This window comes from Parus major, chromosome 14 (genome assembly GCF_001522545.3).
Source record: "Parus major isolate Abel chromosome 14, Parus_major1.1, whole genome shotgun sequence".
NCBI lineage: Eukaryota > Metazoa > Chordata > Aves > Passeriformes > Paridae > Parus > Parus major.
The window spans coordinates 3,722,181-3,747,888 of record NC_031783.1 but is presented as its reverse complement, the minus strand read 5'-3'; the positions used below and the strand labels follow the sequence as shown (position 1 = coordinate 3,747,888).

The window sequence follows — 25,708 nt, the reverse complement described above, 5'->3', positions numbered from 1 at the left end:
GGGACCTTTAAAGATATTTTACTAAGTATTTATAGAGAGCTCTATCGTATTTTTCTAGCCTCTGGTGTTTTTATAAACAACCAGTTATGAGCTTTAATGCAGTTCACTCTCAAGATTTCCTGCAGTAAAATTGTTTATTATTCACTAAATATTCAGTTCTTAAGGAAGAGAAATAGTGAAATTAGAGGTGTATGGATATACTTGGGGAGAATTCCGGGAGGGTTTATGTCATGATAAACAATGCTTCAAAAGGGAAACTCACTGATTGTGCTGTGTATATGCCTTGTTACCTGTAAAAAACAAGCTTTATTCCAGGAACAGATGGTTTGTCAAGGTGGCCACAAATGATTTTATTTTCTATTTTCAACATGTCTTCAGTATAACTTTAGTTCCAAAAAGATCTGGTCCTAAAATGCATTAAATACTGACAATAGAGTAGAAAATGGTGTTAATTAGTCTGGGCCTCCTCCCAAATCTCTACCAATTAAACAAGTGTTTAGTGCTATTAAGCTTACATCTTATAAATCTTTATCTGCATAACGATGTTACAAAATGGGAAAGCAGGAAAGCAGGAGAGTATGGAAAAAGTGGAAAAAAAACCAAAACAAAAGTAGCTGAAATGTTAAAAAAGGAAAATCAGCTACTTCCATTTCTTCCTCACTAAGTTACCAGCACAAATAGGCATTTCAAAGCTCATAACTCTCTGTGAGATTAATATTACAATTTTTAGGGTTCAAAATAAATTTTACATGTCTTGTAAGAGGGCAGACAAACCTGAATTCTCCAAGGGTGATTTCCCTGCACGGTCTCATGTATTGGTTATACCACTTGAACACAAGGGAATGAAGCTGGGAGGAGGACAGGGGTGTGAGGAGGGAGAAAAGATTTCTAACCTACTTCAAGTTAAAAGTAAAACTTGGAAACTTGTGTGAGAAATAGAATTCTAATGCAGAGCACTGAAATGAACCAGTAAACAAAGAAGAGTTTTATATTCAGAAGTCAGGTGTCTGAACAGAGCTTTGAAGTGTTGGCTCAGAGCAGTGACCATCCAGTTCAGTGTCTCATCTCTCCCTGTGCTCATTCCAGCTGCTTCAAAAAAAGACAGAAACAAATGTCCTCTGTTCCTCACACCTATTCTGTTTCTAAAATCATTTCTGACTAACCTACTGCTGAGATGAAATGCTTGTTTACAGGTACTTAAATATCTATACAAATGTTTGTAGGAAAAATCAATCATAATATATTTGTGAGCAGAAGCCAAGTGTCTTTCCTTAAAAATTCACCACTCTAGGAATACATCTGAGCCCAGTGATTCCCCAGCCTCTCTAGACCCTTGTTCTGGGGTTTGTGTAACCTCTTTGTCAACATTTTCCTCATGTCTGGAAAGAATTTCTTGCGTTGCAGCCTGTGTCTGTTATCCTTTCACTGCACTTCCATAGAATCTGGCTCCATCTTTTGTGTGCATTTAGTTGGTTAATAAAGTACCAGCTTGATCCTCCAAACAGGCTCAGTTCTCCCTGCATTCTTCATGCCTCTTGTGCCTTGGGCAGGAACAAGAGATCTCTCCCAAGCCCCCAGGCAGGTCCCTGCAGAGCTGAAGTGCTGTGCAAGGGGACACAAAACCAGCTCCTGCTCCTCCTCTGCTCTGGGACAGCCACAGGAATGCCAGCATTTCTGCCTTTTGCAGGCAAGGTGATGAGTTAGGGCTAGGAAGCCTTGATGAGCATGGCAGCTGCATTTCCTGAGCAGTGGCACAGGCAGCAGGGGTAGGAGGTGACAAATCGCATTACGGTAACAGCAGCTCTCACAAGCCTTGATTAGTCTGCACTGGCTTCTCTGCCAGATCCATCATGGCCAGAGCTGGTCAGAGGGTAAATCTGTATGAGAACAGGAAATAATTGCCTAACAATAACAACATAATGGTCACCTCAGTTTTTAAAGATGATGAAACATCCCCATCCAGCTGGAGAGAAGATAATTTTTGGCTAACGTTCAGGAAGCAAATGTTGGTTATGCTGGACCAGCAGAGAGAGGACGATCAGCCAATCTAATCCCTGGCAGCTCTTTTCCTCACACATCTAATAAGGGCACATTTTGCACATGGCATATTTTTGATAAACTGGAGGTGAAAATGCAAGACAGGAATTTGCTAAAGGAGCAGGAAAAAGGGTGTTTTGCATAATCACTTTTAATAGGTGCAGGAAAATAAATGGAGGAAAGGTGAGGAGAATTTTAAGCATCTCCAAGTGACTTGCAGCTGGGGTGTAGAAGAGCACATCTATCATCCTAATTGTTGCTTAGTCTTGAGTACTTGACAAGTAGAACATCTGTGTTTAGATAACACAGGCCTGGATAGACCATTCCAACACACTTGGGATTCCTGCCCTGCTGTGGGGAAGATCAAAGCACAGGGTAAATGACACCTGTGTGTGTCCCTGGGACAGAGGTGACACCTCAGAGATCCTCCTGCTCTGTGGGACCTGCCTTCCCACCAGGCTGTGTCCAGCCTGCTGCTGCCTTGGGAAACCCTGGTCTGCAACAGGATGAAAACAAATTTAGCCTTTGAGTTCACCTCTGGTTTTGTGGCTGTTCCCGAGTCCTGCCTGTGTCAGCTCACACACTGAGTGATAAAATACCTGCCAAAGCTCTTGTTTCTGGCAGAAACACAGGAGGATCCACCTCCTGCATGGACGGGTTCATAGCTGGATGAGCAAACAGAGAGGGGGTAAGGAGGCATTTAAATGACCAATACAATAAAGTAACCAAAATTCCACACTCACTCAAGTCAACAGGAAGAATTTTTTGGGAACTGAAAGGATAAACTCAAAAAGCCCCTCTGAGGACACTAAAACCCCAGAGGGCTCTCTTGTGGGGTCATGTTCATCCCACCCTGAGGAACACATTCAGCAGTGCTGGAAGCTGCTCTGGGATCCCTGCTCTCTCACAAGTCTGAGAATCATTTACTTTCAAGTCAGGGAGTCTGATGCACAGTTCAGTGGATAAGCAGAAAGACAAGGACAGCCAGAAAGGTCACTGCCATAATTAAAACTTACAGCTCATGAATTACAGAGTGACTGTCCTTCTCCATTTCTTGAAGTGACATGCACTTGTTGGTATGAATGGTGCTGAGACTGGGGCAGAGAGCCCCAGCTCATCACCCCGTGCAGCCTCAGGGGTCAGTGTAGCTCCAGGGAGCCCAGGCTATCCCCACACTGCTGGTGGAGCTGTGCTGGGTGAGCCTGAGCCCTTCCCAGGGGTGCCAGGAGCTGCCACAAGTGCAGGAGGGCACAGCTCCAGGCTGGAGCCCAGCCCAGGGAGCTGCAGGGACTCTGCCCCAGCCCCTCCTGCTCCCCAGGGCCAGGGTTCACCTTATTTCCTCACAGCTGGGCAGCATTCCATCCTTTCTGGAGCAGGAGGTGTCCCCAGCCTGGCAGGGACCCCAGAGCAGCTGAGCAAACCCAGGCACTGCCTCCAGCTGCACAAACTGTGACAGCACTACCAGCTCACCCTGCTTTAATACACAGCCAGCACCTGCCCAAAACCAAACACAAACCCAAGAAAGACCAGGCTAAACATCAGAAAAGGTTGTTCTCTTTCCTGGCCTACCCAGTACAGGCACCTACACATGCCAGGCCTTCAAGACACCACCTCTTCTCAGCTTTCACAAAAACACCACCTCTGCTTGTGGTTTTATCCTTGGTACCACAATTCTTCTCACAAACCTGACAGCCAAGTGCATCATACACAGAGAAAAGGCACTTGAGGAGAGGGGTGGGAAAGCTGGTGTGGAAACCTTGTGAATGCAGCCCACAATAAATCTAATATATATCACAAACCATGCACAGTTAGGAGGGGTAACAAGGAACTGCAGCTGCAGGATTATTTGTGCTTAGTATTTATCACAGGATGATATCAAGCTCATAAAAGACTGGGCTTATGAGAGAGCAACACTGTAATTATTTTTTTTTCCATTGTTTCTTCAACACTCAACAACAAAAAATCAGCCTATATAAATATCAATATGTATCCTAAATAAAAAAGCAGTTTGAAAATCTCAGTTTTTAGACAATTGTTTTAAAAATGTCTTTCCATTCTGTCAGGTTGCCATGGGATTCACCAGGTCTCTTAATTTATGGAGATGTTTTCATTCTGTGTGTGAAAGCATGCATGTAAATACATTCTTGTCACATTAAATTCTAATTGCTAAGGCCAGAAGTGAATTTAGGAGAATACTTAAATACAATCAGTGTATTTCTCAACTGATTTTCAAAACTAGATTATGCTTCTTGCAAAGAGTAGAGAACACTCCTTTAGGCCACTGAGGGCCAAAAATTCCACTGTTGTTTCAATACCCAAGGTTTGAAACTGAAAAACTTCAGTTATGAAGCTTTTTTTTTTTGTTTGTTTCTTTCTTTTATTCCATCACCAAAGCAAGAAACAATTTGATCCTTTGTACTGAAAACATGTTTGGGCTGTTAATCTCAAACCTATTAGCTCCAAGCAGCGAGAGAAAGTTCAGGGAAAAGGTTCTTTATCCCAACTGCAGTTAAATTGGCTCAGCAATTTAATTTTAGTCTTTCTGCACCTCTGGAATAACATTTGCTAAGAAATTAATATTTTCTCTGAAATGACTCAAAAGGAAAATAATAAGCAGGAACAAAACAGATATAGACTTTTTTACTTCTAATCTCGATGGGACCACCTTCAAACTCTGATTTAACCACAGCTAGACCAGACTCTATTGCAGACACTCCTGGAGTCACCAGCAAAAAACATATTTTGCAAAACTCAGCCTGTTTTCTGAATTAACTCCCCCCCCAAATTTATCAATATCCTGGCTGTCTGTAACTTATTGCCTTAATATTCATCATATTACTTTAAATCCTGGGAAACAGAATTTAAACTTTATAACCTGGTACAACATTACAATTCTCCTGGGATTAAAAAACAAAATGTGTAGGCAGTACTTTTATTGCTGTTGCAATAAAAGCCTGTATACAATGGAATAAACCAAATCAAGAATTAGCTAACATACCTTCTAGCCATTTCTTAAATGAGTAAAAGAATAGTTCTAACTCTGGTTTACAACTACTTCAGCCTCAAGGATTCTTTAAAAAACAAAACAGCACAACACAGAAGAACCTTGTACATGAATAGGAACAAACCAACACACTGCAAAATAATGTGATGTCTATGAAACAAGAGATGAGCACTGGACACAGGTTGGACTCTCTGATCTTGGAGGTATTTTCCAACCTTAGTGATTCTATGAATATAAAAAACATGTAAAAAAGAATGGGCTATTGATTAGCTCATCCAAGTCTTGTAATTCAAATGTATTGAGAGTTAAACCTGTGCCAACCTCTAACAGAAAGAATGGAGGGAAAAATGGGACAAAAATCATTATGCATTTTTTAAAATTCATAATTGTACCACAGTCTGATGTTGCCAAAGTTGGCATGAAAGGTGAAATGCAAAGTGCTGATAACAAAGCTGTGAGATTAGGCTATTTTGGTAATGTTTGGGTTTTGGGTTTGTTTTTTGGTTTTTTCCTAATATTTCTTGTTGAAACCCTTAAATAATTGAAGAATAGCTATTTAACACAAATGACAAAAACTTTTAGCAATTAGTGTGTTTTTGTTGTGCTTGCAAGGAAGGAACAACAATTTACAGTAATTGCCTTGTAAGAAGGCAATTTTATTTTCCATGCTGCAATTCCAGCTGCACCTTAGATTTAACAGATATGCCTGTAATTGTTAAAAACTCAACTTTTGCCAATTCTGAATGCAGCAGTCAAACACAGCTGCAAGAGCAGGCAGTGACACAGATGAAATGTGTGAGTTAGAGGGTGAAATGTGCTGTACATCCTCCCTCCTGAGCTGCTGCTGGGGGCTAGAACAGCCTGCCTGGCTCCCAGGGGGGGTTCTACCATGGACATGGCTTGTAAAGGTTTTATGGATTTATAAAAGATTTCATGTCCTAATTTAATTGTCACAGTTCCAGGACTTCTCTGACTCCTTGGAAGCCCCAGGAGGCAGCTCACTTATTTTTCAGCCTCCAACCATAACCATTGTTAAGCTCTGCCCCACCAGAGAGAGGATTTGATTACAATTCACTTTTGCTACCACAGCAAACCTGACAGTGGTTCAGCATTTGAGATGCTCAGCTGTGTAAGGGACAGTGCTGTTGACTGGCAATAACAACTCAATCAACTTCCCAGAACAGGGCACCAGATATTTAGGACAAGCCCAGGACTGAGAAAACTTTTAACTCACACTGTTCTCCAGTGCTTTCCACTGGCTGCTTATCCTGCTGTCAGACCCAGAAAAAATAGCAATTAACACAGTATTTGTTGCCATCAATGTGCTTTTTGTTTCATGCAATTTCTTGCTTTAATATACTCACTTTACCCAGAATAATTTATGCAGTGCTTCACTCAGTTTCAAGGCTTTCTTTGTCTGGTTCACACCAGGTAGCAACAGGGCCAGAGTCCCTCTAGAATTTACAGTTTGGGGATTTCAGTGAGTTCTGTCCATCTGCTTTTCCACACAATAATTTTAATGGCTTTGCAGGAGCTCATCCTGAGGAATCACCTCACACAGAACCTCTGGTCATCCGAATCTTTGCAAACCTGAAGACTGGACTCAAATTCCATATTCCATGGATACAAAAGTTGCTAAGGAATCTGCACATACACTTCACCTGCTTTTAGAATGTCACTCATTCCCTGCTTGGGATGCTGAACCACCTCTGAAATGGGTGGGATTTGATCTTCTTTCCAAAACAAATCACATGCACAAGTCCAGGGAGAGGGAAGGAGAGCAGGGAGAGGGAGGAGAAGAAAAGAGAAGCCATGATACCCACAGAATAAATAGAAATGTGATAGTTTGCAGTAAACATACAGCAGACAAACTGTCCACAAGAGTGGAACAGAGAAACAGGCTCTGGAGTTTATAGTAATGGGCACAGCAATTAATAAGACATATAGCACATGGTAAAATCCTTTCTGCCATCTGTGTCTGCTGTCCCCAAGTGGAAGCTGTGCATGTTTGCCATGTTCATCAGCATTAAGATTGCTACTCCAAGCCAAGTCTCATTTTATTGTCTCCTGTTAGTTCCAATGCTAAAAATCTATCAGCATTGCTGCTTCAAACTTCTCATAATAATACCAAAAACTCCAATCAGAAAACACAAAACCACATAGTACTGGAAATTTTGCCTAACCTTAGTGCCTTCAGAGCAATTTAACATCCTATGTTGTGCTTATGAATTAATTTTCATAATTATTTACAAATTATTACATTTATAAAAATGCTGCATATAACAGGTTATACTGCAAGATTGGCAGAAGTAGAAAACATATTTTCTTGATCAGATCTGAAACATATTTTAGATCTGATCAAGAAAAGTATAGCATAATACACTTCAATTTTAGATGAACATCAAGATCATTAGCAAAGGAAAAGGATATTGTTTCTCCTTTAAACTCCTAGATAATTGCAGGGGCTTTCTACAGGCTTCTCTGTTTTTTACATCCTCAAATCCCCTGTACTGACAGTGCCCACAGGAAAAGGGAGGGTTTGTATGCAGTGCGATGTGTCCCAGAATTTTATAAACAGTATCTGAATTCTTTCCAGTCACCAGGATCAGTTTGTTGGGTGACATCTGCCCTCTCTTTGCTCTGTGGTGAGCCATGGAAAAGGGGCTGATTTCACCTCCAAGAATCCAAGAGCAGGGCTGGAGGGCTGCAGGGGGAAATGCTGTGCCATGGGTGATCCCACAGGGATGTTTGTCACCAGCAGGCACTGCTCCTGCCCCTCCTGATACACATCCCCATGTGCACGGGAGCTGCAGTGACAGCACACCTTTCTCTCCCGTGGGTTATCAGCAATAACAGTGTCTGGAGGCACATGAGGATTTGCACTGCAGCCTCTGCCTCGGGAATCATGAGGCAACTGCTTTTTTGCATTTATTGGTGTGCTAACGAGAGCCTCACATGGACCTCCCTCACACTGAGAGCTGAACAAACCCCAGAGAAGGCATAAGAGAGATGATTTGGTTTCAGGAGAGAAAAGCTACTTTGTGGGAGCTCCTGTAGGACTTCCCACCTCATGAGTCACACAGCAGTCACAGAGACTTGTCACAGAATTTACTTCTGCAAGCACCAAAGGACAACTGTCTTTAAATCAGACATGTTAAATGCACTACATCTTCTCTTCAAAAGCAGCTATATTCTGTAACACCTACACATCCAGAATAAATTAGCTTTCTTATTCAGTGGTGTCAACAGTGGTAAGCCCCAGAGAATAAGGGAGAAAGAGTAATGCTAGCCTTTGCCAAAATACTTATTAATTACACCTCCTTTCAGATGCCTCCCTTGTTGAAACCTTGTTTGGTGCCACATGAAATAAGGAACAACACACAGTCTCTAATTTATGAGCAATGGTTTGGAAATTGCCCTCAATTTTTACCTCCTGTTCATTGCAGCAGCGTTCAGCAACGCTATATAAAGGAGGAAGGTATATTATCCCTTAAACTTTTCTGTGCACACAGCTCCCTGCTGAACACCAGAGAAGAATCTAATCTCAGGTCAAAGAGGTGACTCTGCTGTGAGGTATTCATCTGCTGCCCACCCCCCTGAGATGCCAGCAGAGGTAGCTGATAGTGTCAGCTGTGACACTTTTTCTGTAGCGGGCATCTGCCCATTACCAGGAGGAGAGAAAACCTCAGCTCGTTTCATACAGGAAACTGGAGAGCTGTCATCTGCTAACAGATTTTTATTACTACCAGGAGTGTATTTGAATTCAAAGTAATGACCTGGAAGTACAAAATTCCATATTCTGTAATCCCACAAGCCGTGCAGCTCTCCCTCTTCAGTTACTGCTGAATATCTCTACAGCTTCCTCTGCTGCTCCTGATTTAATATAAAGCTATCAACAAACCTCCTTAGTGAACGGGGTCATGGCAAGATTTACAGTGCTTTTTCACAGGCCTGCAGGTGAATTTATTTTACCCAATATATCCATTTAGATCCATTTTCCTCAGAACATTATTCTTCAAAGACAACTTAGCGAGTTCTTCAGCATCAGATAAAAGTCAAGCTAAGTGGTGCAAAGATGACAAGGTGTCCTGCATGACCTTAATCAGAAGTTTAAGTGCAGGATAAAAGTGAGAACTGAACCGAGAGCCACTACCCCAACTGTCTTTATTTAAACGTCAAGGAGACAAATGTTGCTGCTCAGACACGTTTTTTTGGGTTTTTTTTTCCTCCAGACTGACACCCACAGCTTGTGGATTGCATTCAGCAGGCAAGGATTGGAGCAATATTCTGAGAAAAGCAGTGTCACTCACCAAACCTCACCGCACTATGTGAGAAAGCTCAAGGCGTCCTGTAATGACAATGGACAGCACATTAATGTGAAATCCTGGCATTTTTATCCATAGGTTTAGTACACAGTGTGTTACTGATCCAGCCTAAGCAAGCCCTCGCTGCCCTTCCCCTTCTGTTCCATCCATTCCATCCCCCACAAGGCTTTTTCTGTCTCGTGTGGTGTCACACACACACAGGCATGGCTCTGGCAGAACCAGAATTCCAAATTATTACAAAGCTGCCAGCAGAACTGAAAGCAGCTTGCCAGTGCCTGTGAGAGCTGGAGAGGCACCTCTGACAAGGGGGGATGGTTTCCCACTGCCAGAGGAGGGTGAGATGGGATTTTGGGAATGATCCCTGGGAGGGTGCTGAGGCCCTGGCACAGGGTGCCCAGAGCAGCTGTGACCATCCCTGGATCCCTGGAAGTGTCCAAGGCCAGGCTGGACGGGGTTTGGAGCAGCCTGGGACAGTGGAGGTGTCTCTGCCTATGGCAGGGATGGGATGAGACCCTAAAGGTCCCTTCCAACCCACCCCATCCTGTGATTCCAAGATTCTGTGATTTAACTCTAATCAAACCTCTGCATACTAGCAGTGAGTTAATAAAATAACCTGGTTTTAGAAAACTTTTCTTCTGAATATTTGGCCTCTGGATTTACAGTTGCAAACAAAACATCAAATAATTGTTTTCTTTTTTCCAGGCACACTCAGCACACAACAGAACTGATTAGCTTTCAATACTATGGAATGAAATTGCTTGAAGTTTCAACTTCTTATTTTGTAAATAAAAACGAGTTGCTGAAAAATGAAATAAATTTTGGCACCATATCAACCCAATTAAACCTCCATTTCAAAAGAATTCAAAAAACAGCCAAAATAATCAAACTGAGCAATACTAAAACTGGACTTATTATTCTGTGTGGTGCTGAGAATGGCATTAAAATGGTTTTAAAAGACCCAAATAGCTAAACAAGATTAAAAAGCAAAGCTAAAGTGATAAAGAGAAACCACAGAAACACACAACTTGAAGAGTGCCTTGACTCTGTGGTTGTGTGGAGGCACTGAGGGGAGGAAATCCCTGAGCAGAAGTTTCAAGAATGGCAGAAGGTAAAGAGAACTTCTTCAGCCAGCCACAAACATCCCTGTACTGCAGAGGGATGCAGGACCCTTCAGCCTCTGGACTGAATAACTTCAAACTTCCCCTGACTTCCAAACTTCTGGAGGGCTTTAAACGTGGATGGAGAACAGTCCTGCTGGAAGGGAACAGCCAAACACAAACTTGATGCATATTCATAAAGTGAATGTGACTTTTGGAGCTGCTGGTAGTTGAAACAAAGATAAAAGAATTGTGAGAGTAAGGAAGAAATTTCACATGGATGAAATAAAACTGACTGATGTGACAGCTTTGATCATTGTTCAGAAGCTGGAAAACAAAACTCCCCCTGAACCTCCGCAGAGACACGGGCGTGCCAAGACCTGGCACACAGAAGTTTGCTTGGGGAACACAAGTAGGCAGGAAAGAAGTAAAAGAGGACATGGAGGCAGCTGGAACTCTGGGGGCCAAATAAAACAAAACAAACAAACAAAAAAAACACCCCCCAAAAAATCAGACTACCAAAATAAACTCCTATTTGGGAGAAAACCAGAGGGTTTCATCCAAAAAAACTTATCTGAATGTTCTTAATCTACCAGCAGAAGCAATGCAAACTGAGACAGAGTTCTGTCCTGAGGTGAAAGATTGTCTGTAAGACATTAATATAAAACCTAAATCATTAAATCCTTTTCATTTTTAACAACAGATAATGAGAAAAAGCATTTAACCCTTTTCACTTTGGTAACATAAGAAGCAGAAATGTACTGCAACAGACTTTTACATCTGTCTGTGACACGACCTTTTATAAATATATATATGTACTTACATGTATGCATGCATATGTTTGTAGGAAATTTGTACATTAATCAAGATTTATCATTCTGTAGAACTGAAAAACTATCCTGACAGCAGATACACAAGAGAAATCAAACTGAACAATGCAGAGACTAGATGAGATACCTGCTCTGTTTTCAGCAATTCCTATTTGTTAGCTGATTTAACAACGATTGAACATTTTGGGAACAGCTGCCTTGGTAAAGACTCAACATCCCCAGCCCTTCACCAATGTGCAAGGGAAGCAGTGTTCATCCCTCCAGATCTCTCCCCAGCGATATGTCAGAAATTATATTCCTGATGTTCACGAATTTATATAAAACACAGTGGGAAAAGGAAACAGAAACACTTAGAAAAGCTACTCAGATAAAAGGGAAGCCTTTTTCTAGTTGATAAATGCATTCAGTAGCACATTTCTTTACGTAATCTCTCTTCAGACAGTAGAAGGAAGCCTCTGCAGAATTTATTTTTTTTTAAATAGATGAAACATGAATCACTTTATCTTTAAATTGCATAACATGAATGCAAATTAATCAGTACCCTTAGACAACTGCAAAGTTGATAAAGTGGCTCTTAAAGTCAGAAGATACCAGAGCTGTTGAGCAGTTCTTTGTTACTCTGGCTGTAACCTGTAATGTTTCTCTGAACCAACAGGAGAAAAGCTGGAGACAGAAATGTCCTTTAGAGGGAGAGCCTGGCAGGGACTGGGGAGAGCTCTGGTTAGGATGTAATCCAGAGTTTACCTGTTCAACAGAGGGCATGCATTACTGCTGCTCCAAGACAAATACACTGGAACTTATGTTTTGTTTCTGTCATCCAGCAGCTCTTTCTCATCCCAGCTTTTGCTGGGCTTTCCTTCCACAGAGTAACGAGCCCAGGACTTTTTCACCACTAAGGGGGGCCCTTCATTTTTCAGAAAAATGATTGTCCCTCATCTGACATAAAGCACCACTTAAGGATGAAGCAATGGCATGAAAGGTGCAATAGAAGCAAAAAGCAAGGGGAGAAAAAATAAATTCCAGTGCAGTCCCTGTTTCTTTAGGGAGCAAACAATTGAACTCTATTTCCTGACAGAGCAGGAAACTGTGCAGGTGGTGAGAGAAAACCAGTGCAGCCTGCTGAGAGAGGCCCAGAAGCTGGGTGGCAGTGGAAATGTCGACAAGAGACAAATTTTAAGCTGGAGGGAATTAAGAGACTCTCCAGCAACCCCCTCCTCCCTTTCCCACTTCTCTGCTGCTTCCCACAAGGAAAATGTGTCTGAGTCCTTCATAACAACATCAGAGAATTTGGGGGGGGGTTTCTGTGTGAGTACAGAATCTGGTTTTAGCTGATGGGATCTTTGATGAGGGTTGAAATGCTGACATGAGAATAAAAGGTATACATAGCACCCTGTTCTAAAATAACTGAAGCTGGAAAGCAAAAAGGGAGAGGGGAGAAGAAAAAAAAGTCAAAAAGAAAAGGGAAGAAAACAGAGGCAAAAAAAACCCCAGAGGGCTGAGTGGGGAGAAGGAAGAAAAAGTAGAAATGGGTGACATACTACAAAAAGCAAGAGAGGTAACAGATAGAGAATGACACACAAATGACACCAGCTCCTTGGAATCAGTACAGAGCTTCAAGTTGCACACAATTGTCTGTTAGAAGAAAGGATGAACATCTACATTTATTACAGCTCTTCAAGTAAAAGATCAGATGGGTTAAAGAGAGAAAGCCTGTGTACACAAAAGGTGGAAGAAAAGCAATGGCTGGAAAAGAGAAATATTTGAATTATTGAAAACCAGCTCATTATTTTCTCTTGAATACATGATCTCAGTAATGGTTACCTGACATTAATGACCATCTCTGCTAGGTCTTTGCTAGGCAAAGAGGTGCCTGGCAATCCACTCAAACTTTCCAGTTAGTTTCCTTCAACCTCTTCTAATGCCTTATCCATGCAGGAACTTTTGGCTCTACATTTTCTGGAGTGGGAGCCACTGGGAGAGATCAAATCATTTCTATAGGTCAGGAACCACATTGTTCCAGAATTCAGTGCTGACCCTATTCTGCTCAGCAGTGCAAGAACACCTCTGGGGTAATCACCAGGACCTGCAAGTCCTTTGTCACAGACAGCCATGACCACCAGGAAAGGTATATATTGAATTAAAGCATCCTTAGTGCCTGTTTGTGTCACCTTGAAAAGCACAGGGTGTCTTTACCCCCCAACCCCTTCATGCTACCAGTTAGACACCATCATGCCAACTCCTGCTGCTGGTGGTTAAAAGCTTTAACCATAAATCCATTCTAAAGACCTAAAATAAGAAGAAAAACCAACAGAAAGCTGATGGAATATTCCATCATTATCACCACTTTCCATCAGTGTTTTGATTTATGACCAGCATCTGTAGCATAGTACAGACAGTCTCTTGAAATACCTGCAGCCTAAAAGAAGACATTTAATATTCAGCTTTATTAAGAAAATAAGAGCAGCTATGAGGCACTGGGGAGCAGCATTCCCAAACTGACACCCACCTCTTGCCAGGAGAGATGCAGAGTTCTCCCATTCCTCAGATTATTCCTGCCCACACAACATCCTAACTCACCCCCAGTGGATGCAAATTACTAGTGGATCAATCCTGACACGTTACAGTCCTTCTAGGGTTTGCTGATATCCCATCCTAGTGTTTCTTTTTAGATATTATAAGTACTGAAATACACAGGATGATGCCCATTGGAAACAGTGAATGCAGTAAAACTCCTCTCAGTGACTGAATGTGTTTTCAGTATTATGTTACTTGTATTTATTCTTGCTTTCTCTTTCTACTGTCTTCTTTTATTTCCTTCCTTCTGTTATTTCTGACTGGAACTCTTCAGTTCTCTTTCAAACCTGAACCAATGCTCTGTTGATGGCTCATTGTTGACTGCATTTCTGACTTGCATGTCTTCCTACTGCAAAATCAATACAGTACTTGGATTTAACATAAAAAGTGAGTGCTAACAGTGCTTTATTCTGTAGCTAATAACAGTCCCAGATTATTACTTTTTATGCCCAATAAAAAATGAGAAACTTCCAACTGTGGTACCCATGGCAAAATAGCAGCCTGAAGCTCAAAATTAAACCTTAACAGCCCAAATTGCACATTGAGCACCCACTAGCTGACTTAACTACCCATGGCACTGGGTTTTATTTACCCATGGCACTGGGTTTTATTTACCCATGGCACTGGGTTTTATTTACCCATGGCACTGGGTTTTTACCTACAGCACTGGGTTTTATTTATCCATGGCACTGGGTTTTGTCTACCCATGGCACTGGGTTTTATTTACCCGTGGCACTGGGTTTTATTTACCCATGGCACTGGGTTTTATTTACCCATGGCACTGGGTTTTATTTACTAAGCTTTATGTACCCATGGCACTGGGTTTTGTCTACATGCAATGGTAATTAATATTACAAAGTAGGTTTTACTGCAGAGATCACCATTTAAGTTTTTACCAGGACAGCTACAGAAGAGCACAGCAGAAGAATAATCTTAAACCTCAGGATATTCTAAAGGAGGATCCCAGGAAAACTGCAGCAAGCAAAACTTTTAAAATCAAAGGACTAGGGGAAACAGCACAGTACCCACTGCACATGTGGAATGATAATCATATTATAAAACTATGCAACAGTTCATCCCTCAGTGAAAATCTTGTTTGGTTATCATCTCCCATCACTGATGTGAATGCTAGCCAGCCTACATCCCTATTTTTGGGTTTTATTCAAGCAAATGCATCTTTAAGATTTTGTTTATATTTGTCACATGTACCTCAAGCTGATGCTTCAGTACTCAGAACCAGTTCAGCAAGTCTCAGTGCCACAGTCTCATTTTGCTTGGAGACACACATTAAATAACAAGCCCTATTTTCTTTATACAGCAGCATAATAAACACTGGAAAAAATATTGGTTATTCCTACTGTAAATTTCCCACATGATAATACAGATCTCTTAGATATTAAAGCAAAATACTCATCCTGCCAACTATAAAGGTTGAAATACCATCTTTTCACTACAAAATATAGCAGAAATAGTCTAGAAGTAGTTAATTCAATGTAGATCAAGTCCTTAGATGCAAGATGATGTTAATAATTACAGAAAAAATTAGATATATTTGCATTTAAACAAGTGCCACATGAAAAACGCTTGACCATCTGGTAGAACTGTCTTAGGGTAGGATGCTGGCAGATATTGCATAATCATCTGCATATGACAGATAATTTTAGCCAAATCTAAATTAAAAAAAATGTTCTCATCCTTCTTAAGAAAAAAAATAAACTTCTTTTCAAACTTAATAAATACCTGAAGTTATTTAATATTAATATTGTCTGAATTCCATATCAAAACTACCATGTTATAGACACAAAAAAGAAAAACTGTACTTTTTTTAAACTGTTTTCTGTGTGTTTTGAACTACAGATTGTTCTGCTTCGAATTTCTTCTGTATCTTATTCCTTCAAACATTTTCAAAGCAGAGGCTTAGAAAATATTAGCACAAAAAATATTCTTCTGCTACTCAAGAACTCTGCAGTACAAGGACTATTTGCTCACACAACTTAATGATCTGGGACGTGAAAGGTTTGGAATTCCTCAGGAAAGGTTTTCTGAACCAGAAAAATATCCACAATTGGTAAAGGTTGTCCTTGCAGAGCAGCTGGTGAAGTTTCCCAATTTATACAGAAATCTATGCAGTCATATCTCATTTAATTGTGTTGATTTACAATTCATTATTTATACAGTGCACGAAAAGAGAAGTGCACTACAACAAAATGTTATCAGTTCTGAAGGTCATTCTCTAAATAATACAATGAAACATGTTTCCTAAAGCCAAACACTACAAAAAAAAAAGAAGAGGAAAAAGAAAAAACTCCCAAAAATTACTTGAAGTTCTAACAAAACAAATATTGTTATTGAAGACAATTGAATCTTACAGTACTTATTCTAAATACAATACAGAATTAAAATTGTCTGAAGGGATTTGATTTTCCTTAAATACATTGGAACAGCTGAGAAGGAATAGAAAACCTGTTAAACAAATTACCTAAAAAAAAAAAAAATAGTAAGAAAAAGAGCAGTCCTTGGGGCCTGGATTATCCAGAAGGAGAATTTTGTTGTCTGTGCAGCCACACTGAGACACCACAGCACCTTCAATTCTGCCCAGCCCTGGGGAATTAATGTTTAATCATCAGGTGGCAGAGAGCATCCTGAGGGCTGCACATCCTGCTCACAGGAGGGAACAACTTCCAGCCTGGAGCAAGTGGCTCCTCCTTTTGTTCTGGGAGGTTCTGTTGGTGTCCAGGGTCTGCCCCTGCTCCCCAGCCAGCCGGGATCCCCTGGGGTACACCTCACACTCCTGGCTTTTGCTGTAGGATTGTACATTTACTGCAGCACAGGTAGCTCCCCTTTGGGTATCTACCCATCCTAAGTAGTGCTTGCAGTCTTTTTAAACAAATGCTGTGTGGATGGAAGGAAATCCATGGCCCAACATATTTTTCTGTATGTCCTAACATGGCTCAGTTTTCAGTTGTTCCACATACTGGTCTAAAGCATCACTGAATCACTAGGGAGCTCAAAGCAACTGGCACTTATCCCACCAAATATAAGCACCTTGATGAGGTAAACTAAGCTTCCAATTTAGTGTCCATGCTAAGTTTCTTTTCACAACCTCTCTTCTATAATTTCAACACACAATTCATTCTCCAGCCTGGTGCTCTGAGTATTTCAGACAAACCACAAGCTCAGCAGCAGTGAGAGCCCCTTAAGGACACTGACTCCTCTGCAGCTCAAGACAGAGCTTTCCTCTGAAGGAAAACACTTCTCTCTATCAGCTTGTGTTTCTGAAGGGAACAGCACCATCCAACTGTTCTGAGTGCTGTAATGATCCCAGCCCCTTTCACAGCCCTGCTGCATCCCAAAGGCATCAGCAGGCACTTCTGGCCTAAGAACATCTGAAATAACTGCTGGGGAGTGCCCTGGACTGGATACAACCCTGGAAAAGTGTTTCAAAGGAAACTGTGTTGGCACTTGTCTTCTGTGATGTCTCCAAAATGGCCTGAACATTCAGTGCACAAAGAAATGCTGTACCAAGCATGAGATCCATGTGTTCTCTGCTTTTCAGGCAGGATGGCTGTGATAAAGCACAGATGTACTTCACCAGTGTCCATTAGCAATCAGATCTATCATGAGTTTATTCCCAGCTTTCCCAGATGGATTTCTGATTGTTATGGTCTGCCTAAAAGGTAGAAGGAAAGTGAAGGATCTGATACTGAAGAATCTCTACAGGGAATGAATTGCAAACACCATCGTAAAGCTTTCAGACAAAGTGATAATTTTGTAGCAAAGTGAAACATACAATAGGATGAAACATATATAACAGATGAAACAAATAAGAGGAGAACAGATTCAAGGAGGGAAAGGAAGCAGAGAATATTAGAAGTGATGTAACTGGAATGTACCAAATGCCAGTGCTGTCCCAGTGTTCCACAGGCTGTGCAGGGAGAGCAGAGGGCTGAAAACCTGGCTCAAACAAAACTGCTGCACTACCATGTAGTATTTTGATAAAATATATATAAAATGGCTTAAAATAAAATTTTAAAGGTTTGTGGAAAAATGAGATAAACTTTCAAAAGGGTCAAGGGTCATGTCCCCAGAGGACTGGAATGAAACATCAGCAGCAGAACTGGCTATGTGTGAAAACAAGTCAGTAAAGAAATTTCAAGTTCAGCATCATGAAAGAGTGTAATGAAACTCAATCAGTGGAAAGGCAAATAACTCCAAGCAACAGCTTTGCTATTGCAGTTTCCCCTTGGATAATTTTACTGCAAAGAACAACTTAATTCCTCCTCATAATGACTACTCATTAGACCAACAGCTATTGCTGCTGTCACCTATGGAAACTTTGCTGTGCCAGACAGAATTCCAAAAGTATTCCTTACAAACAACACACTCACTTCTTCCTTACCATCACAGAATTAGAGGCATTTTGTGAACTACAAAAACTGAGACAACTTTCTGCCACAGTCAATTTCCATCCTCCCCACACTGTTATCCAAGGAGAGGATTGTGCCCCATCCATGGGACCTTCATTCCTCTTTGCCCAGGAAGGAAACAATGAGGTAAATCATAAATGAAATATCATTCATTTCCTCCTCCCCTGGTCCAAAATTCTCTGAGGAAAGTACATCTTTCAGGTACAAACAATAAGGCAGCTTCAGCAGAGAAATGTCAGCTCTGCCACTGGTTCTATTTTGGGGGTTAGGGGTGCTGGTGTTTGCTTTTTGTTGATGTTTAGATTTTCACTGTTATTTACCACCAAAAAAATAATAATAAAAAAAAGAGATAAAAAGAAGTATGTACAGTAAGATACTTTATTAAGAATGTATAAGATATATAAAATATAAAAGATTTAAGATATTAAGCTAAAGGTTGTATTTTCCCCTTTCCTCCACACCTTCATCCAACATAAACACAGCAACTGAGGTATCTGAAACATTAGCAACAAAAATTACAGAGTTTTAATAGTTTTAGGGGGAGGTTAGAGATCCAGGTGAAAGCTCTACTGTGTGTTAATTGACCATGGTTCCTTCCTAGCAATGAAACTGCATCATCTCACAACCTGCAGCTTAGCTTAGGCACAATACTGTTCTGAACAGAGACATAGAAAATCATGTCCTAACTGGCAATTTAGAAAATGAGAATCAATAAAAGGGAAAATGATGCTGTCATGAATGCATCATTCAGCAATCAGTGAGTGCATCTGAAAAGGTCCTGCCCAAGAGCAGTGGGAAGAAAACAAAGCCAGAAGTCTCAGCAGAACACGTTTTTGACCCTGTGTTATCTCCCTCCTCTGGGCATTTTGCAAGCAGTGCTCAGATTTGTGGCAGTGGCTGTGGTTTGTTACATCAGCCCAGCAGTGCCCAGGTTTCACATGCAGATTGCTGGAGACAATTTTTAATTTATCACCATGAAACCATGCATAAACTTGTTCTAACAGTGATTCATAGCTTTTTAATTTCTACTCTGCTGATGTCACAAACTAGGGATTTTCAGCACTTTCAAGGTTAGCTCCTGCAGTGTTGGACCTTAAAGCAGTTATTCTGATTTAGCAAAGTAGGTCACTGTCACCTCAGTGCCTTCCTTTGATTCCACCATCTTGTCTTTTATTTAGTGACTGTTCTAGTGGAAGGACTCACCGTGTTTTCAGTGCAGCTCCCTCCACACCAAACTGGCTGCAGTACAGTGCACCTGAATTTGTACTTTCTATGAGAACTAAAATTAAAAAAAAATAAAAATCCATACTTTGTAAGTAAATGCTGTTATTTTTCTGATTCATCTTTATATCAGGTTTGAATGTCAGTTATGTTTGTGGTAAAATTCATCTGTACATTAAGTATTTTTTCTAATAACAAGATAATAAGTAAAAAGGCTGCATAAATGTTATTTACTACAGCAAAGGCAGAAGGATCAACACCAAGATGTTGGAGAGGGACTTCCTTTGTTCAGTGCACTCAAACTACTTTTTCTATTATAATTCCAGTATTCCAAACATATTGGTTCTTTCCAAAACACTGCATTGAGTGGTGCCCCTCTTCTAAAGCAAAGCTGATTTTATCAGACCATTTGGCTGTTGTTCACAAATGTATCTGCAATTAATTTCATTAGGACATCAGCCCACTGATTATGATACACCTAAACTATCACCAGTATATCAAATACATGGAAACAGATCTTCCACAAAGCTGGAGCCTCTGTGCCTCCTGAACTCTTGCTATGGGCAGCAGGAAGATTTATTTCACTTCACCAGTTCCACTGGTTTGGGGAACCACAGGGTTAAAGTCTTCCACAGCCACCTGTGCCCCCAGCAGCTTTTAGGACATTCCAGATGTCAAACTCACTACTTGTTCAGAACACAAACACTTTATAACCTCACAGGGTTCCTCTGCTTCTTTTCACCTCTCCCTTTCACCACAGCCCCATTCACTCTGAATATTGTTGATGTAATTGTGATGTGGAATACTACAAACATTCAACATCTCAGCGAGACAGAGCACATTAATGACCTCAACCTTAAATACCTTTCTGGGAAATTTCTATCCACCTGTCTCATTAAAATGAAAGTATTATTCAGGTTATCCTAACCCAATGCATTTCACTTGACACAATGAGTGGAATTGATGTCATCTTTGCCAGGGCAGGGTGCTTTTCTTTGCCACAGCATTATTTCTGCAAGCTGCTGAGACTCCTGCAAAGGGATGTGGAACAGGCACACCCTGCCCTGGCAGTGCCTCCTTTCCTGAGTCACACAAATCCTGCTGGATCCTCAGCCTTTTCCTGAGAGCAGCAATGATGATCACTGTGGGAAACACATTGCTTTTGTACCCAGGTGTTTTTGAAATGGTGACCCAGCAAGCAACATTGCCAATTTCCCTATTCTACTAGCTAAGGTGTACTATACTGCCATGAAAGTAAAAATATTTCAAACTACACAAAATTATTCAGAACTACATCTTCCCTAAGCAAAGTGACATTTCTACTTTTTTTTTGCCCATAGCATTGCAAAAAAAAACCAAAAAACCAAAACAAACAAACAAACAAACAAAACCCTTAAAAACAGAGTCAGAAATACACAAAAACTGCAAAGGATCAAAAAAATTTAATCTAATATCATCTCAGGAGAAACTAATAATCAGCTGTGAGACAGATTCACCATTAATTTATCTGAATTGACTCTATAGCATAATGTTCAAATCTGGGGCACAATTGAAACTGGGACAAGTAATCATCATTTAACCTGGATTCTGTAAATTCACCTCAGCCATTTCATTCAGTGAAATTCACTGTTTCACTTTTTCCTTAACAGCCAATATGACCTCAATGACCTGCCACAAGAAAATATTTTGAAAAGCAGAGTATTTTCTTCTTGGTGGCAAGTAATGCCACCAAGGCTGACAGAGAAGAAAACTGCAGCAATATCTAGAAAGGGCTTGATGGGCAGAGAAAGGTTGGGATAAAAAAATTAAATAGCACATAAAGGAAGGGTTTGCTATCAATACCTTACTGGAAATATAAAGTAATATTCAAAATAATCTTGCAATCCACTAAATAGTTTATTGAAAAATATCCTCTGCTATGTGAGAGCAAAAAAGCTACCCCACCACAGCTGAAAAAATAGATTATGATAATAATGGGACCCAATTCTTAGAGAATCACAGACAAAATTCTGGTTCACAGGCACTTAGGGAGAACCTGGCCATGATTTATGGCTCATTATCTCACATCAGTACCTCAGAAGACCTTTCAGTGATGTCTAAACTGAAATGTGTGGTCACACAGACATAAGGAACCCCTCTCACAGAAAAACTGGCAACCACTTTGCCAGGAGTCATTCAACAAAAATGCTTAACACTGTAGAAACTTCTAATTATCACAAAGTGCCTTGGGAAGTTTAGTCAGCCAATCACCAGTGTAAGGCTTTTACTGCTTCAGAACAAGCTCTTTACTGTTGTTCACTAGCAAAAAACCCCAAAGTTTTATAGTTCCTAAACATTGCAGGAAGCAGCTGGATATTTTGCCTAATTTTTGTGAGACAGCCAAGCAGGAAGCTGTTAAATGTACCAGCCCCAGTGAGGCAGGGATGCTGTGAGCTGCTGCTGCCTCCCCTGTCCCCTCCTCCTCTTTCCCCCTGCCCTTTGCAGACACTCCTGTCACCTTGCAGGCACCTTGAATTTGGAGCTCTCCTGAAGAGCCCATCAATCATGTAATTAAAGTCTTTTTCTCCTACTTTAGGACTCTAGCCAGGTTGGAACATATGTTACTTAGGCATTTTACTGAACCATTAATTCAGTGCAGACTTTTGTTTGTCTGATTTTTTTTGTCCAGCTATTGCATTTTAACACTTACTGAGCACAGAACTGGACAATTAGAGCCCTTGACAATGAAGTTTTCCTATTATACTTCCCTCATGTTAATCAAAGGTAGAGGTTTATCAGTTGGTTTAAAGGTCTGGATGTTGGATCGCTGCTCTAATTCATCTCTGCTTTGATTATGCCCTTGCCCATCAGCTCATAATTAATTTTTATAGTGATTACCATCAGCTGTTCTGCACCACAGATGCAAAAGGGGCAGGAAGGTTCCTCAGGAAAGGCCAAGCTGCTGCATGGCCACCTCTGGCAGCAGCCACACGTCTTGTGACAGAGCATCACACGTGAGTGCTGAGTGGGGATCGTGGGCATCACCCACCACAAGTCCCCAAAACACGGCCATGAACACACAGAATGTCACAGCCCTGCTGTTTACAGCAATGCAGAGCTGGGTGCTGATGAATCAAAGCTCAGAGCACACTCAGAGTCAGCCTGGAAATGATGCCAGAGGTAACAAGACTGGATTTAGGCACAGCCAGGTGTCAGAGGTGTCACACCCACAGGGGAAGGCAGCTCAGAGTACACACAGGACTACTGTGCAATACATGTGTGCTGAAATCCAGCAAAGGAATCAACATAAAAACCTCTGCTAGGTCATGACCTGAAATCTGCTCTGTATTACACCAAACCAAAGAACAATGATCTGAGAACACCAGCAAGTTCCCACAATCATTTAACAAGCTAGAGAAAAGTGTTGCTTAACACATATCCTTAACACATGACACAGGCATTCAGGTCAAGAAAGGGACAATTATTATTATTATTATTATTACTATTACTATTACTATTACTATTACTATTACTATTACTATTACTATTACTATTACTATTACTATTATTACTGTTATTACTATTATTACTATTATCACTGTTATTGCTATTATTATTAATAATAATAATAATATAATAAATCATCTGGCTTTTTCAAATGCAATAAAACAATAATTATTTAAAACAAATGTGTAGTCAAACACATGTACTCTATTTTTTAACTGCTTTTTCTTGACCACTCCACATAACCCGGTACTGCTCATGCATAAAGGGAATTCACTTTTAATTGTGCAGCAGGTGAGCACTACATGACTTTTTCCAATCTGTGCCTTGAAATAAGTTCATGAGCCAACACGGTGGAACAAAGCACCAGAGGAAACCAATTCTTTACAATTCTCAGGTCTATAAGTTCACCTTGTGTTTACATAGCCTTTTTTTCCTAAAATTACCACTTTAAAAGCTCAGTATCAGAGAGAAAAAATAAGGGAAAGCTGCTACATTTACAACGAGGAAGTCACACATACAATGCTGCTTTATGGTTTGTAAAACCAAACCAAACAAACGAGCCTGAGTGACTTTACCAAAGGGTGCTGAAGACAAGGACAAAAAGGCTCGCTGGGAATCCAGTTCACACTGGCAGGAAATCAATACCTCAGGCATTGACAAGACATAAACACAATGGAAAACATTCTGACAAAGACAGGGAGCTATAAAGAATCCATGTTTTATACCTAAACCTCAAAGCACCTTAAGGTTTTCTCCACAGTAACTCAATACAACCTCCCCTTTTTTTCTCACTTTCTGACCTGAAATTTAGAAGCAGCAGCATTAAATGCAGGAATAAAAGGCAGGATTTGTGGAAGTGAAGTTCCAGCTTTGAGATGAGGATGAATTTCAGGTTTGCCCTAACACCGTGGTGCAGTCAGATGTCAGAGCTCACGTTCACCCCTCCTTCTCTCCCTCTCCAGGAGCATTAAGAGAACTCAACAAGGATGGAGGGAGTCCCAGCCCAGCCCCCTGAAGATGCTGAGCCAGGGCCACCTGCCCAGGAGATCTCACCTGCTGGTGCTCAGACTTGTCATCCTCGCTGGATTCTCCACATGGCATTAAAAAGTGCCAGGATCCATCCGTCAATGGGGGGCACTTGGGCTTTATCCTGTTAAAATGTTAATGTGATAGCTTTTTCTCACCTTCTGTTTGCTGCTGCAAGAATAAACTCTACTCTGAAGTGGCCTGCAAGAGATCTTGCTTAAGTTCATCAGGTGGCCACAACTTAACTGCAATGGTACATTGAAATAATTTTTCACACTTATAATAAAATATCCCATGAACTCCATACTTTACTTGATGGCAAATACTGCTGGAAACAGCCCAAAACTCTGCAGATTTTATGACATATTAAAGCTAAAACTGAATGGAGCTCAAGAAGAATTTGATGTAAGCACACTGAATCCCAGCCCTCCCCACCTAACCAAGGTGCAGTGATTTTCTTGGGTTTTTATTCATTTAGTACTTTCCTAAGGACATGGTTTTCATGGCCATGTTCCAGCAGGATGTGATGAGAGTGTCACATGCTGAATTACTGCAGAATCACGTCTTCAGAGGACAGAAATTTGTATTGGGTACTTGAAACTAAGCAATTTGATGAGAAACAGAAACTGAGTTTTATAATTTTTTATATATATATTTATATATATATATATATATAAATGTGTGGATATAACAATTTCAGTTTCTAAGCATCAGCAACTATACACATCTCCCTGAAGAGATTAAGCATCCATTCTGTGATGCATCATAAACTGGCCAAAAAAAAAGAACCAAAAAGAGATTTTTCATGAACATGTACACTGAAGTCTCTTTTTGTCCCAAATATGGGCAGTTTTGAGGTATATACAGTTCTATGTCCGTGTGTTCATGCTGCTTCTTTCCTTTATTCTAGCACAGGGTATCAGAAAGGACCAGTAAAGAACCTGTTTTCTGGAAAAACTGTGACTGCATTAATTTCTTTCCCTTATGAGCAGCTATGTCTGAAAATTATGAACCTGTCAAATCATGAGCATTTCTAAAAGTATCATTATAATCAATATATATCCCATTTCCTCAGATAATTTACTCTACTCTTGAAAAGCTGCTGCTCACTTTGGCTTATGGCAAGCCGGCTTGATCCTCCAAGAAAGTGCTTTGAAGAGTACCTACAATCACCGTGAGTTTATCTAATTAATAGAGGATAGGGCGTTATTGAGCAGTAATCGCTGACAAATTGATCATTATCAATAGCTAACGACTACTTTGGTAGTTAATTGCCCCAGGGCAAAAGCGTGTCTTTTGTAAGGAAAAGTAGCAGCTATTAAGAGCCATAAGGTTTAGTTGGGAGGTGCTCTTGGCACCATAAATCCCCCAAATTACTCCTGCTAAGGATTCCTGGAGGAGCAGGGAGAGGGAGCAGCTCTCCAGCCGGGAACGCACCGGCTGTGCCATGAGAATGAGCAGCACACCCATTATGTGAGGGGCCTTGGGGACACGGGGCAGCTTTCCTAGGAAAAACAATCCCGTTACACACACCAAAGAGCCTGGAGAAGAGCGAGACTCAAGCAAAAGCTGCAGTGTGGAACTGATGAGCAATTCCCCTGAGGTCCGGGGGATCCCCATTGAAGTGCCCTGCGGAGCCGTGTCCATGCCCGGGCTGTGATTTTGGTTCAGCATCTCCTGG

The 25,708-nt window shown here is 40.9% G+C and overlaps 1 protein-coding gene across 6 annotated transcripts in view; it reads right to left on the bottom strand.

Moving 5' to 3' along the window:
* RBFOX1 (RNA binding fox-1 homolog 1) overlaps positions 1-25,708 on the bottom strand; it is a 1,108,850-nt gene that overhangs the window by 528,883 nt on the left and 554,259 nt on the right. The window contains exon 3 of one of the 6 annotated variants that reach the window (XM_015642721.2): positions 9,352-9,389. The exons of the other annotated variants lie outside the window; for them this stretch is intronic. The gene's annotated coding sequence lies outside the window, so the exon portion shown is untranslated. The remainder of the gene's footprint in view (positions 1-9,351; positions 9,390-25,708) is intronic. 6 annotated transcript variants of the gene reach the window in all.